Here is a 14,924-nt window from a genome sequence, read left to right as displayed (position 1 = left end):
AAACAGAGATTTTGAAATATTTTTCATCAAAATAAATTTATCTTTAACGCCATTTAGCCACTACCTCTTTGAAGTAAGTTCATATTTAACACAGAGAACTAAAGGGAGAGCAGCAATCCTCTTCCATGTCCTCTGATTTCAGAGATCCCACCAAGGTTCTGGTCTGCCTAGTGGAAGTGACTGGTAATGAGGTGCCAATAGCTCCTAGGCTTAGCTGGATACAGAGACACACAGATATGGGTGTAGCTCTTGACAGAGGTCTACCTCCTGATTCAAAGGATATAGCTGGACTCAGAGCATCATCCCATGGTTTAGATTTGATGCCAACAAGAGCATCCCTGTCTGTTACCTCCTTTGTCCCACTATCCTGCTCTCTCCCTCTTGTCCTTGCTCCTGTCTTCCAATATCCGCACCAGTGTTCACTGATTCCTCCCCAAGGCTCTTATATCTCGTGCTGGAGCTTCTTTATGACCCCAAGATCCATTCTGTGAGGGGTGTGGCAGCAGGAAGACATGTCACAAGTCCATGGACTTGATTCTCTGTCTTGCGCAGGGGGCCAATGTCCAGGCTCTAAGGAACAACAGCATTTGTCATGAACAGATTTTTCTGGGCAACAGAAAGCTGTTTCTGAGCGTACATTTTAACCAAAATATACTCACCAGCACAAGGTAAAGATTTTTTTATTACCTTCCATTTTGACCCTCTTACTTTCCAAAAGAAATTTCCTTTGAAGAGTCAGAAGATTATTAGGAAAAGAACCTTAAAAAATATCATCATGGCAGCTCTATACCTTCAAGCTAAATATAAGTATACTTCAAAATGTTCATGAAAGTGGAATTAGATAAATTTATTTTGACACAAAAAGTTTTGAAATATCTGCAATTTTTTTTTCACGAACTTTTTGAAGACTCCTCATATGCATGGATTTCAAGAGGATTTTTGGACTAAAATAAATTTATATTTTTATTCCACTCTCCACCAACATTTCAATGTACCCTCATACAAGCAGACTGAGGTTCCCAAAGCAGCCAGCCCCTCTATGAGATCAGCTCCACCTACTGCTCATGTCTTCTGAGCCCACCCAGGGCCCTTCCTACCTCCCATGCTCTTAATCTGGGTGATTCCTCCGTGACTCCCAGTTAGTCAGCTGCAATTTCAGGTATTTGTCAACAGTGAGGGAAACAATCTAACTCTACTCAATCTCTGTTTATGCAGGAGACCTGATTTCAGGGAGGCCTCCGCCCGGCCCAGAGTCAGGACCTGGCTATTGGTACTGGGGACTGGATTGGGAGAATTATAAGGTGGTGAACAGGTTGGAGGGGGAGCTCTCTAGAAAGCAAGCTCCCCCGAGAGCTACAGGATCTGAGGAAGATGCTCTACTTTAGAGGGTCCCTTACTGAGGGAGAGCCTGTGGGAAAAAGGAGGAAGAGGAGAGTCTATACGATTTGACCTCAGTCACTTTCCTGGCAAAATGCAGTTATGAGCCAGAGATGTCTAGAGAGTCAGTGTAGAGCATGCAAAGGAGGAAGGAGAGAGAAGGAAGAGAGGCTAAGGAAAAGTGTGGAAGTTTGAATGAATAGAACACACATGGCAGGGGCTGGCACCGTGGCACAGTAGGTTAATCCTCTGCCTGCGGCGCCAGCATCCCATATGGAATCCAGTTTTTTTTTTTTTTCAGTTTATTTGACAGATAGAGTTATAGACAATGAGAGAGAGACAGAGAGAAAGGTGTTCCTTCCGTTGGTTCACCCCCCAAATGGCTGCTACAGCCGGCACACTGTGCCGATCCGAAGCCAGGAGCCAGGTACCTCCTCCCAGTTTCCCATGCGGGTGCAGGGCCCAAGCACTTGAGTCATCCTCCACTGCACTCCCGTGTCGTTCCTCCATGAAGAGGGGGAGCGACATAATGGTGCCGTGACTCGGATAGGAAACTTAGGAGGGAAGAAACGGGAAGAAGTGGGAAAATACCGGAGAGAGAGACTAGCAAAGAGCCTAGGGAAAAGCCGGACGGAAAAGGTGCCGGAAGAAGCTATTGAAAGCCTAGGCATAGACTCGGATATGGACTGTGGGAAACAAGTTAGGATTGAAAGCGAAAGTGAAAGCTTTCATAGACTCGGATGCGGACTATGGCGGGGAAGCTAGGAGATTGAAAGCGAAAGTGAAACCTAGAAGAAACTTAGACTTGGATACGGACTGTGGGGAGAAGCCAGGAGAAATGAGAGGGGAATATTGTTGGAAGAAAAGTTAGGAAACATACCGGGTAGAGAAAAATATGTTAGGGAGGATGAAGCCGCGAGGGCAGGCCGAGGCGGAGACGTAAGCTATGTTGGAATTCTTCAAGTCAGCCCGGGGAGCAAAAGGCGAAAAGCTAAAACTAGAGGCGGACGTGTAAGCCAGGTTGGAATCCGTCAGATTAGCCCGGGGAGCAAAAGACGGGAAGCCAAACCGAAAGGTGCAGACGTGAGCTAGGTTGAATTCGCCAGGTTAGCCCGGGGAGCTTAGACTGAATACCGGTGGCAGAAACGTGAGCTAGGCTGTGTGATTCGCGGAAGCCACCGCGTGCAGAGAGAGCACGGGGCGTGAATAGATAGGGAACGCAGGGCTAGCGCGAAGGCCGTGGTGCGGGCGCGAAGGGCGTGGAGACCGCGGAGAGCGTGCGAAACCGGGAAGCGGCTCAGAGCCGGGAAGCCGCCTGGGGGCGAGGCGCCAAGAAGCAGCCTCGGGGCGGGTGCTGGGAAGCCGCGGGGATAAGAGAAACAAGTTTAGAAGTAAAATGAGAGAAATAGGAATGCTGGCAGATAGAAGTAAAATGGGAGAAATAGGAATGCCCAGAGATAGAGAAATAGAGAAAAATAAGGCCTCCCCACAACACGGCAATGAGAGAGCTTGGATTCGGTCTGCCTGATTAGTAAGACGATAAGCACCTGCAGGCGGCTAGCAGCTTATGCGCCGCAGGTCACCGAAGACAGGCACGTTATCAGCACCAATAAGTCTCCCCACAAGACGGCAATGAGAAGGCTTGGATTCAGTTTGCCTGATTGATAGGGCTTGTAAGCACCTGCAGGCAGTTCTAGCAGAGCAGAGCATGCGCTGCAGGGCACCGAACACAGGCACGCATCAGCGCCTAAAAACCTCCTCACAACATGGCGAAGAGAGGACCCGGATTCGGTTTGCCTGATTGGTAGGGCTTGTAAGCACCTGTGGGCAACTCTAGCAAGTAGAGCAGAGTGTGTGCCGCGGGACACCGAAGACAGGCGTGTATCAACGCCAAAAATAAAAAGAAAGGGGGATCTGTGGGGAGCAGCTTGGACTAGACTAAGTTACTCGAATTAAGACTTATTCTATGCATCTGCTCTCCCACAATATGGCGCTGGGAGAGGAGGAAACAGCTTCTACACAGCTGCCTCCAGTTCAACCAATAACCTGCAGGAGCTGATCCTGCTCCTGATTGGAGGAGAGCAGTGTACTCGGCGTGTGGGTAGCAGAGTTGGGATTGGTGGAAGAGGACTATAAAGGAGGAGAGAGACAACATGCACCGGGAACATCTATCTGAAGGAACACTTGTGCAGCCCCCGAGAGAGCTGGCCGGCGGTGTGCCGCTCCCCCACGGAAGTGGGGAAAGTGGCAGGGGGAACCGCCCTTCCACGGAGGTGGGAGGGACGGTAGCCAACCCAGGAAGAACCAGCAGCAAACCCGGGGAGGGCCGAGCAGACCAAAGAACAACGCAGGGTCCTGTGTCGTTCCTCCAGGAAGATGGGGAACGACACTCCCAGGCCACGAGCAGAGAGCTGGATTGAAAGAGGGGCAACCGGGACAGAACCCGAATGGGCACCAGTTCTAGTCCTGTCTGCTCCTCTTCCAATCCAGCTTTCTGCTGTGGCCTGGGAAAGCAGTAGAAGATGGCCCAAGTCCTTGGGCCCCTGCACCCAGTGAGGGAGACCTGAAGAAGCTCCTGGCTCCTGGCTTCAGATCAGCATAGCTCCAGCTGTTGCGGTCATTTGGGGAGTGAACCAACGGAAGGAAGAACTTTCTGCCTCTCCCTCTCACTGTCTGTAACTCCAGCTCTCAAATAAATAAATAAAATCTTTAAAAAAAAAAAAGAACATACATGACAGGTGATTAGAAAACAAAGTAGAAATGCAAGTGAAATGGGGTGCCATATTTTACGTTATAAAAGCTCCTAAATAATAATACTGGGTTTGAAAGTGATTCCTGAATGGGAAAAGAGAAATGACTTTCTTGCTTTTCCATTTTTCATATGTTTTGATGTCATTCCAGAGAATCTGGGATGGCAGTCCCTGGCATGCCACCCATGTACCTATAAGCCACATACCACCACCAGCCTAGGTGCATGAGGGCTCGCCACAGCCCATGTGAGAAGCTGGAGTTTGGAGGCTGGGGTTGTGATTATGGGGCCCATATCCTCACTTCTGCATTCATGAATGAAAGAAAGGACCAGCACACTCAGGGTTATGCAGGCAGGAGCCTGCTGGACCATTCACCTAGCAGAAGATGCAACCAAACATCCAGCCTCCAGTGCTTCTCTTCATATCTGCCCATCAGTCCTACTTGTTGGCACCTGTACCTTGACAAAGAGCACATGTGGCAGCCTGGAGCTTAAGGTACACCCACAGAACTGGTACTTTATTACCTCAATTTCACACACACTTGGCTTTGAAATGCCTCTGTGTGTTCAATGCGCAAGAAGTGTGCTTTAGGTTTTAAGCAAAGAAAGCTGTACCACCTCCCAGTTTAATCTTCCCTACCCAGACCCAAATCCTAGAGCAGTGGTTCATGAAGCCAGATAAGCCATCACAAACACATCTATGAAGCTGTGCTTAGACTCAAAGCCGTTTTCTCACCATCCTGCTCTTCAAATCGAAAGTTTAAAATAAACCCAGGGGAAAAGCTGCAGTGACATTTCTGGAGCAGAAGGGAGAGGTAGGCAAACGACTTTTGCCAGCTGCACCATCGCAAGGGTAGGGAATAGAAGTGGGCTCAGCAGTGGCAAAGCTGAATCTTCAGGAATTTCTAGAATAAATATTAGTGTCATTGTAAGAGGGAAGAACAGTTTTAGCCAGAGGGTTCACTGAAAATTTTAAGTCCTGCAGTCAGGACAATAAGAAGAATGCATTATTATAATTTTCAAACTCACAAAAGGACAAACTCGGCCACTGGTTTGGCTCTTCATGTTCTGATTTACACACTCTGCGGGGTGCTGTATTTTGTCTTATGCTCATCAGCCAGTGATTTCTCAGTAATTCAGTAATGATATCCACCAGGCCAGTTTTCTTTCTTAAGTCCATGAATAGGATTTCAGCTTGATCAGTTTGCATCACAGAGTTAATAATGGTTTAATTCTGAAAAGTTACAAAGAAAATAAATGAGAAAATGACCACATTTCTCCCAGTTTTGTAGCAATTATAGCAGGTAAACTCTGTTTCTAAAATGAAAAAGGAAGAGTAGTGAGTGTTCCATCATGTTGAGTTCCCAGTAAGCTTTCTAACCATGCATACAAAGGATCTTCAAGAAGTTTATGGAAAATGTGAGTTACGACAAAACTAGGCTTGTATCTCAATTTCTGGACAAAATGACCTTATCTTTTAACTCCATTTTCCATGAACTGTTTGAGTTACCCTCTTATCTAAAGGTAGACATTTATCCTAGTTACCCAGAATGTCTGGGCAGAGTCCTTCCACTTTGTGTCACTGTCATCTCCACATGGATGCTTAGGTGATAACCCTTCAGAAGCACCAACCGATCCAGGCAGATTTTAACAATGCAAGGTAGACACCAGTCTCACAAGTCTTGAGGTATAAGCCCACTATGCTTTTCTCTCTCTTTTTTCACATTATCATTCTGACCTTAATATTCCGTGGTTGACTGGGTAGTGTTTGGTCTAGAGGCTAAGGTGCTGATTTGGGTGCCGATTTCCACATGGAAGAACTTGAGTTCAATGCTCATCTCTAGCTCACGTTAGTGCATGCCTGGGAGGCAGTGATGACAGCTCAAGTAATCGGGTTCCTGCTATTCTCATGGGAGACCTGGGTTGAGTTCCTGGCTTATAGTTTTAACCCAGTCATTTGGGAAGAGAGCTAAGAGATAAGAGATCTCTTTGTCTCTCTGCCTCTTAATAACAATAAAATATATATTCAGCAGTTGCTGATTAAGCAGCATCAATAGAAAAAACACAATCATTTAAAAATAATTTTTAAGGAATACTACTATAGTTGATACTGAAATTATTATCATGCAGTCTAGGATTGCCTTATCTCTTTGTCACCACTCTCCACTAAATACCACCAGCAAGCTCAAGTCACCTGCAAGCGCCTGAGCTCATTTTGGCCTAACAGAGACTCAGTATTACACCACCCCTCTTCTGATACCTGGGTTTTCATATCATCTACCAGCATTATCTCACCTGAGGTTCTTCTTTTTTTCAGGTGAAGTTTCAATGGATATTAAGTCTAGGGTGGCGCCTTTCTCTTCCCAAAAAAATCTAGCTTCCAACGGTGCAGAGCTGGTGGAGCGTCCATCCGTAGCCCACTGCCCTGGCTCTGCCTGGGGGCTTCCTCTGCCTGCTCACATCACCAGTGTTCCCACCACTGCTAGTCTTTTGGGGGATTCTGGGCCAGCTGCTGCTCCCACTCAACTTCCACCAACTTGTAAAGCTCCATGGTGGCCTGAGCTTCTTCCACAGGGGAATGTCGGCTGTTCCCGACCTGTGTGTCCCAGTGCAGCAGCTTCTGGGTGAGATGCCTCAGAGACAAGGTGGCTTTCTCTGGGAAGTTGGCTTTCCAGTTGAGGCGGGCAGGGGATATGGGAGACGTCCCGGGTTAGGGCTGAACGTCCTGGAGGGCTTTGAAGTCATTGGGGATGGCACTCCTCACCACACCTCCCCAGTGGGTAGCTTCAAGATCTGCCTCTGAGCAGTCTTGAAGGGTGTAGCATTAGCCATGCGCTGTTTCTGGGTACCACAACACTGTGATGCTGACAATGCTCCATGGAGCCAAGGAACTGCCGCGCCCTTGGGTCCCGTGCCCACCATCTCACAGCCAACTGCCACCATCGTCCTCTGCAACTTCCGGGAGAACTTGTTCTCTGAGTGAGCCTGCGTGGGCTCTGGGCGACATTCTTCTGGGAGCCAGTGGGGCGGCTCTTAATCTTCGGAAAGGCGCCCTGGAACTCCCTCCAGCGACAGCACGGGCCTTCTGGGGAGGGGCGGGGGGCAGCCAGGACACAGACACGCAGCTTTCTTCTCCAGGGACTGCTCTGACCCAGTGCTGCAGGCCCCTGTCTCCTTTCTTGAGAGGGAAGGGGTATTCCCAGCGCCATCCACTGCAGGAGCCTCCCCTGTCTCCGGAGAGTCCGAGTGCAACTTAGGAGGAGACTGGCCCAGGGGGCTGTTCTCTTCCTTCCAGAAAGCCTGTCCGTTCCAGGAGCCGCCGCTTCTTGACAAAACGTCGAGCACTCCATCCCGGCTGACTCCCACAGCGGAGTTACGGATGAGGCTCTCCTAGACCGGCCCCACTGGGAACAGAAGCGCCCGGCGCGGGAGACCCAAAGGAGGCTCCTGGCTCCTGGTTTCGGACCAGTGCAGCTCCAGCCATTGCAGCCATTTGGGGAGTGAACCAGCGGTTGGAAGACCTCTCTCTCTCTCTCTCTCTCTCTCTCTCTCTCTGTCTCTCTGTAACTCTGCCTTTCGCATAAATAAATAAATCTTAAAAAAAACTATTCAAAAAAATTTTGTTGAATTGATTTGAAAAGGGTTCTTAAATTACCTTTAAATGGCCTTCCTTCAGAATAAGTAATAAATACTACTCCAAAGCCCAAAGTATAGCAACCCACATATTGGAAGTCAAAAAACAATATAAAACAGGATACATTTAATTAAGACTACAGTTCTTTCTAGGTCATACGAAAGACGTGAGGTACAGTGGAGCCAGGATTGGCGCAAGGGCAGGCAGACATGAGTTTTACTCTCGCTCTGCCATTTAGTAGCTGTGTGAAGTGAGCAGTTTAATTAAATTCTGAATATCTTTCTTCATCTGTTACATAGGAAGACTGTAGCACTACTTTTTTTTTTAAAGAAAAGATTTATTACTTATTTGAAAGTCAGAGTTACACAGAGAGAGAAGAGGCAGAGAGAGGGAGAGGTCTTCCATCTGCTGGTTCACTCCCCAATTAGCAGCCAGGAGCCAGGAGCTTCTTCCAGGTCTTCCACAGGGGTGCAGGGGCCCAAGGACTTGGGCCATCTTCTACTGCTTTCCCAGGCCATAGCAGAGAGCGGGGTCAGATGTGGAGCAGTGGGGAGTTGAACCGGTGCCCATATGGGATGCCAGCACTGCAGGCGGCAGCTTACCCACTATGCCGCAGCACTGGACCCAGCACTACTAACCTTAAAATATTGTAACTGTAGTTTCAAAATACTGCATTTCAAGTGTCAGGCACAGAGGGTAGCACAAGACACTTCTCAGTAAAGGTAAGGGTGATAGTGACAGTGATGACAGCATTGATGGGGAGGACCACAGGCCACCTTCCTGGGGGAAAACATGGGGTGAGCGTTTTGTATTTGCTGAATAAATCTTCAAAAGAAAAGGAGGGAGAAAAGAAAAGGTAAGAGAACATCCTCAAAGAACTAAGACAGCTTTAGATTAAAAGAAGTAGGGGGCTGGCGCCGTGGCTCTCTTGGTTAATCCTCCGCCTACAGTGTCGGCATCCCCTATGGGTGCCAGTTCTAGTCCCGCCTGCTCCTCTTCCAGTCCAGCTCTCTGCTATGGCCTAGGAAAGCAGTGGAGGATGGCCCAAGTGCTTGGGTCCCTGCATCCGCATGGGAGACCAGGAGGAAGTTCCTGGCTCCTGGCTTCGGATCGGTGCAGCTCCAGCTGTTGCGGCCACTTGGGGAGTGAACCAGCAGAAGGAATACCTTTCTCACTGTCTGTAACTCTACCTGTCCAATAAAAAAAAAGAAGCAGGAGAAAGTACAGCACTCTACAAAGTTACTGCCTTGGGCCCCCTGGCATCATGAGGTGTTCCAGTAAGTTTCATCAAGGTGATGTTTCTTCTCTTGTCTTTATTTTATTTTTAGACATAGGGACAAAGAGCTTCCATGTACTATTCCACCTTCCAGATGCCCACAACAGCTGGGACTGGGCCAGGCTGAACCCAAGACTCAGGACCTAATCTGGGTCTCCCACGTGGGTAGCAGGGACACAAGGCCTTGAGCCATCCCTGCTGCTTTTCAGGGTGCACATCAGCAGAGCTGGGACTCAAAGCCAGGTACTCCTTATGAAATATCTGCAACCCAAATGGTGTCTTCACCACTAGGCCAAACACTTGCCCTGATTTCTCTTATAGACTATATACAGTTTTCAGCTTGGTCCACATGCATGGCTCCTACCCCAGCAAAGAGAAATCTTAGTCCTGTCTTTGAAAATACTCATTCTCAGGAATTTTGCAATGATTTAAATTAATCACATAAAACTATCATTATAGCCTATTGTAGAAACTCAAGTCATGATAAGTGGATTCAATTATGACTGTATAGTAGAAAGAAATAAAGGGTAAGGAATCATAGCATTTGTAAGTATGTTAGATGATGTTTAAGAATAGCAAAGTCAGTATGCAGTTTATTTATAAGGTGAAGCACAAAAAAATCTGGGCATATTGTATCTTGACATTTTTCAGGCGAAAATTTGAAATGTCATCCAGTCCTAACCACAGAAGACAATCCTCGTGAGAATTTTGAAAAAGAGAAGTTGAGTAATATGTTGGAGTGAATGATAGGTTTTTAGCCTCCCACAACACCAAATCATGGAAAGATTTCAGAGGTTGAGTATATAAATAAAATATGAATTTCAAAGCTCATAGTTCCCTTTCTGCAAATACTCTATCTCTGTTTATGCGAAGAATTGGACATAAAAATATGAATTAAAATGAACTATTCCCTCCATGGTAATGTGTCTAGTTTCCATCATCAATGAGAAGAAATAGTAATGTTCAAAAAGTATTATTTAATTACAATCAATTATACAGTCCTCTTCCTTGCTGATTTTAATTCCCTAAAACAATCTGACCTTGGGTCTGGCACTGTGGCATAATGGGTAAAGCTACTGCCTGTAGTGCTGGCATCCCATATGGGTGCCAGTTCGAGTCCCAGCTGCTCCACTTCCAATCTAGCTCTCTGCTAATGCACCTGGAAAATGAGCAGAAGATTGCCTAAGTGCTTGGGCCCCTGCACTACGAGGGAGACCCAGATGAAGGTCGTGGCTCCTGACTTTGGAACAGCCCCACTCCAACTATTGTGGACATTGTGAATTGAACCAGCAGATGGAAGATTTCTCTCTCTCTCTCTCTCTTTCTCTCTCTCTCTCTTTCTCTTTCTCTCTTCCTCTCTCTCTAACTCTGCCTTTCAAATAAAGAAATCCTAAATAAAATAAAATAAAATAAATTTGACCCTCTTTTTCACAATTCAGATTTGTTTAATCCTCAACTTACATATCGCCCAAGTCCTTGCTTGCTCTAACCTTCAGTTCTAAACCAAAAGTCTAAATCAGAGTTTTCATCTATGCTAAATTTACACGAATCAACAATTTGATGTCATTTCCAAAAATGTAAGCATCATCTTGAACTGTCTTAAGAGAAAGACAGTATTCCAGTAAGACAGGTGCTTCTGCAAAGGCCACATCTAAAATATTAATGAATTATATCTCCTAAGGAAGCTATAGATTCAGCTTCCATTTCTCCTGTTCTTGAGTTCAGAACCAGTAGAAAAGTAAAGACAAGTTAAGCTGTCAACTGTATTCTTGATAATCTGTTTCGAGAAAGTGATATTAGATCTGAGGACCAAGATCCCATTAGTACTCTGTGCCAGTCAACTACCACTTTTGTCCCCAGGCACCCAAAGCTTATGCCAGCACCTAAGAGAGTTTGGAGCTGGCTCTAGGGAGGGGAAGGGGAAGTTTACAGTTTTCTGATAGACTTGTTCTGCCCAATTAAGGCACCATGTTCTCCTCGTAATTAGGTGACTGACTTCTCTACAGGGAGGAGTGAGAGAGGAGTGGGACTAAGGCCAAGAGTCTTATTCTAGGAGAGGTCCTTCTACACAGACACGAACCCAGGGAAAAGGAGCTTCCCTCCCAAGAGCACTTAACCTGCACTCCCCATTAGACAAAATTGGTACACTGTAAGAACACAAGGCCATATAGCTCACCAAATGGTTGCAAGAGCAAGACTGCAGGGAATTAATACCTTCCTTCCAACAGCTGTATGGGTAATTCAGCTGGTCTGTATGGCTCATTGGCAGAGAGGCACGTTGTATGTGCTCCCTCACCTTCCTTGCTTTCTGTTCAGTTAGGCAAGGCCATGTGACTAGCCCTGGCAAAGGAAATAGGAGCAATGCTGGCATGTGAGACTAAGGCAATGCCAATTCTGCTCTTGGTTCTAGTCTTTTCCTCAGTGGATCGGGAAGTCACACTTTCTAGATGGTACAGCTATGCAGAGTGGGACCTTCATCAACCTAGGATCAACCTAGGTCCTGAATGAATGAGGAAGAGGGCAAAGTCACGCTGAACTGAAGATACTGCTTAGGGTGCCTGCATCCCACGTTGGAGTGCCCGGGTTTGAATCCAGCTGAAAGCTCAGCTTCTAGTTCCAGCATCTTGCTAATGTGCAATTGGGAAGCAGCTCAAGTAGCTATGTCCCTGCCACTGACAGGAGACCCAGATTGGGCTCCCAGCTCCAGACTTTTACATAGCCTGGCCCCAACTGTTGTGGGCAGCTGGGAAATGAACAAATAGATGGGAGATATTTTCTCTCTCCCTCTTCTCTCTCTCTCTCTCTCTTTCTCTCTCTCACCATCCCTCCCAAATAAATAAATACATAAATTTTTTAAAGAAAAGTGCAAAGTCAGACCATGAAAACCAGTAAGAGAAGCAAGCTGTTCACAGAGTGTAGACCCAATTCTGAGATCAGAAATGTTTTCCATCCCCCAAACAGGAGGCTTATAAAATATCTACTTGGCAAGATTTCAGAGTTGCTGCATACTGATGAGTGCTTGTACTGCTTATTCTTCGCCACTTCAAATGGGGTGTTTACTGACTTTGCCTCAAACACAACCTCTCAACCACTGAACCTTGTGTTTGATAGACACATTGACTGGTCTCTCTCTCTTTAGTTCCTAAGTGTCTGGAGCAAGAGCAGGAACATTCAGAGCTGATGTAGACACTAGTGTGGGATCACTCAGAAATCCCAAAATTGAAACTCAAAACCATGGTTTGATGTGACGTTAAGTTGCCCCCTTGTGGAGTGAACCCTATGTTTGGAAAACCGAGAGCAAAGTCTTGTTAGCGACCAGGAGAGAGGACTGTGGCAGCAATACGGTTGCCCAACAAATGTGGTTAAACAGGGCTGTGTGACTAATTCTGCCCATGGGCACTTCTGCTATGGGCAGCAGTGACTTCAGTTATCTCTGTGTGACCAGAATGAGACTGAGAGAACCTTGGGTTAGCTGTCCGGGTGACAAGGCTGACAGCCTATCGCTGGGTCACTATGTGCGGAACAAGTTTCCTGGAGAGTTGCATGGATGTTACAGACTTCTCATAGGAAACAAATGATTAGGTTAAACCACTGAGGTTTGGGGTTGCTTCTCTTTATAGCACAACCTAATATATCCTGTTTTATATAGAACTACAAGGAGCGAACTTTGAAGTTCCTTGGAGTTCAATCCAGATCCTGTTTTTCTTCTCGCTCTGAGTTCCTCCTAGGGGAATCTGTATATTCCTGTGGTCTTAAAGATGACCATTGTACCAAACTTTGCCCCCAAAATGCTAGATTATACCTAATGCCCTCCCATAATCAGCTATGTCCCTTTCATTCTTTAAAGGGCCACAGTTTGGATGATTAAATTAAAGGAAACATCTGCATGTTGATTTCACCTGACTTTCCACCTCCAATCCCAGGCCCCTTTTTCAAGCATCCCACATGGAAGATCCAACCACACACCTCCATCTGCATATTCTCAAGTATAGGCACCTCCAACTTAGCATTTCCTAGACTGAAATTACTATTTTCTCACCTTCCCCAATCTGCTTCTTCTCCAGTGAGCCATAGACTACAGACCCACTTGCTGAAGTTGGAAACACAGTATTATCTCCGATAGCTGCCTCTCCCTTGTCACCACATCCAATCCATTATCAAGACCTGTCAATTCTACCTGTGAAATATTCACATATAAACTCTCTTCTTATCACTACTGCCACCACCTGATCCAAGTCACCTCTCTCTTGGACTCCTGTAATAGCTTCTTATCTGCTCTGTGCTCTTGCTTCTACTCTCTCCACAGCAATGAGAATACTCCTTAGAACCTAAGTTACATCATGTCCCTTTCTAGCTTACAGATACTCAGTAATTCTAAGAACTCAATCCTCAGTCTTCACATCTGGTCTATGAGGTCCGCATGATACTTTCCTGTGCACCTCCCAGGTTTTAATTCCCATATCTCACATCTCCCTGCTCCATTCATTCTGTCCTTAGTCCCCCAGAAACATTCTTTTTTGCTCTGATTCCTTTGCACCTGCTGATCTTTCTAGCCAGCAGACTGCTGGAGGTTCATCAAAGTCCACATTCTCCTCCCCCACCTATATGTACTGTTGGACTATATTTCCCAGACTCCTTTGCAGCTATTGTGGCTGAGGAATGTAACCACAGGCATGTGAGGTGAGCAGGTGGAATCTATCCCTCTCCCAGGCCTGGCCAGTGAAACATCCCCTCCATGCTTCACCACGCTCTTTCCTCTCTTCCGCTGGGAGCGATAGAGATGACCACTGATGCAATCCTGGTGGGCACATGCAGAAGATGGTAGATTCTTCAAGAAGAATGGGATGGGAGATGCAGTGGGAGATGGGATGGGTTGTGGGTGGGAGGGAGGTTATGGGGGGGAAAAACCGCTATAATCCAAGGTTGTATTTTTGAAATTTATATTTATTAAAAAAATTTTCTGAACGAAAAAAAGATGGTAGATTCAGGATGTGTCCCCAACTGTGTGGTAAAAAGGCACCTTATCTATCTTCTTCCCAGTACAGGTCCCTGGACCAAGAAATATACTATGTTCTAAGCTAACATATAACAGTCTTTTTTAAAAAAGTTCATGGAAAAATAGAATTAAAAGACAAGCTTATTTTGGTACAAAAAATGGAAATCCATGCATAATTTTATCATAATATCTATTTTCCATGAACTTTTGGAAGATCCTTTGCGTATCTGAAGATTCACTGCTACAACATTTAGCACTATCCTAACAAAAATGTGTACCTGCGACATTGAGCAATCATACTACCACCAGCATACACACACACACACGCACATGCACACACACACTCAGTCACTCTGCAGGGCTCCCATCTACTCATATTTTAAGTCTGGGCTTATGTGCATAAAAGGCCTCACTCTCGTACCCAGTGGAATTTAATTTTGTCTATTATTCTTACTCTCCACACTCTATTCTTTCCCATTGATTTACTCACCAGAATGCATTAATTACGTATTAATTTTTGTGTGTGTTTAAAGTTTGTATCCACAGCTAGCCCATAAGATCCATGGAATCAGAACCTTTTGTCCAGCATGATAATATACACAATGCCAACACCTTGCTTGGCATATAGAAGTCCACGCATTTTAAAATGCAGATGAACAAATAAGAAGTCACTATTAAGGGAATATATTTTTTTCATTACAAGAACTCAGCTCTAAACCAAAAACAATGAAGAATCAAAATACACACCAGGAAGATTTTTTTGTAACCTTTATTCATTCAGAATGCATTTTTGAGTCAATCTACAACCAAAAGAAAATGCTAAATTCTTACGTAGTGTTAACAGGCTGAATGATATAATAGTGCCCCTATGTGTGCAAGCAAGAAGTCGGTC

At 45.9% G+C, this 14,924-nt stretch overlaps 1 pseudogene; it reads right to left on the bottom strand.

The window, feature by feature from the left end:
• Positions 1-6,608: 6,608 nt before the first annotated feature.
• LOC127487129 (interferon-stimulated 20 kDa exonuclease-like 2 pseudogene) lies at positions 6,609-14,319 on the bottom strand (annotated as a pseudogene).
• Between the last annotated feature and the right edge of the window lie 605 nt (positions 14,320-14,924).

Source organism: Oryctolagus cuniculus, chromosome 8 (assembly GCF_051225735.1).
Source record: "Oryctolagus cuniculus isolate XC-2025 breed Fujian yellow rabbit chromosome 8, ASM5122573v1, whole genome shotgun sequence".
NCBI classification, from domain to species: Eukaryota; Metazoa; Chordata; class Mammalia; order Lagomorpha; family Leporidae; genus Oryctolagus; species Oryctolagus cuniculus.
This window is presented reverse-complemented; position numbering and strand designations above follow the sequence as displayed.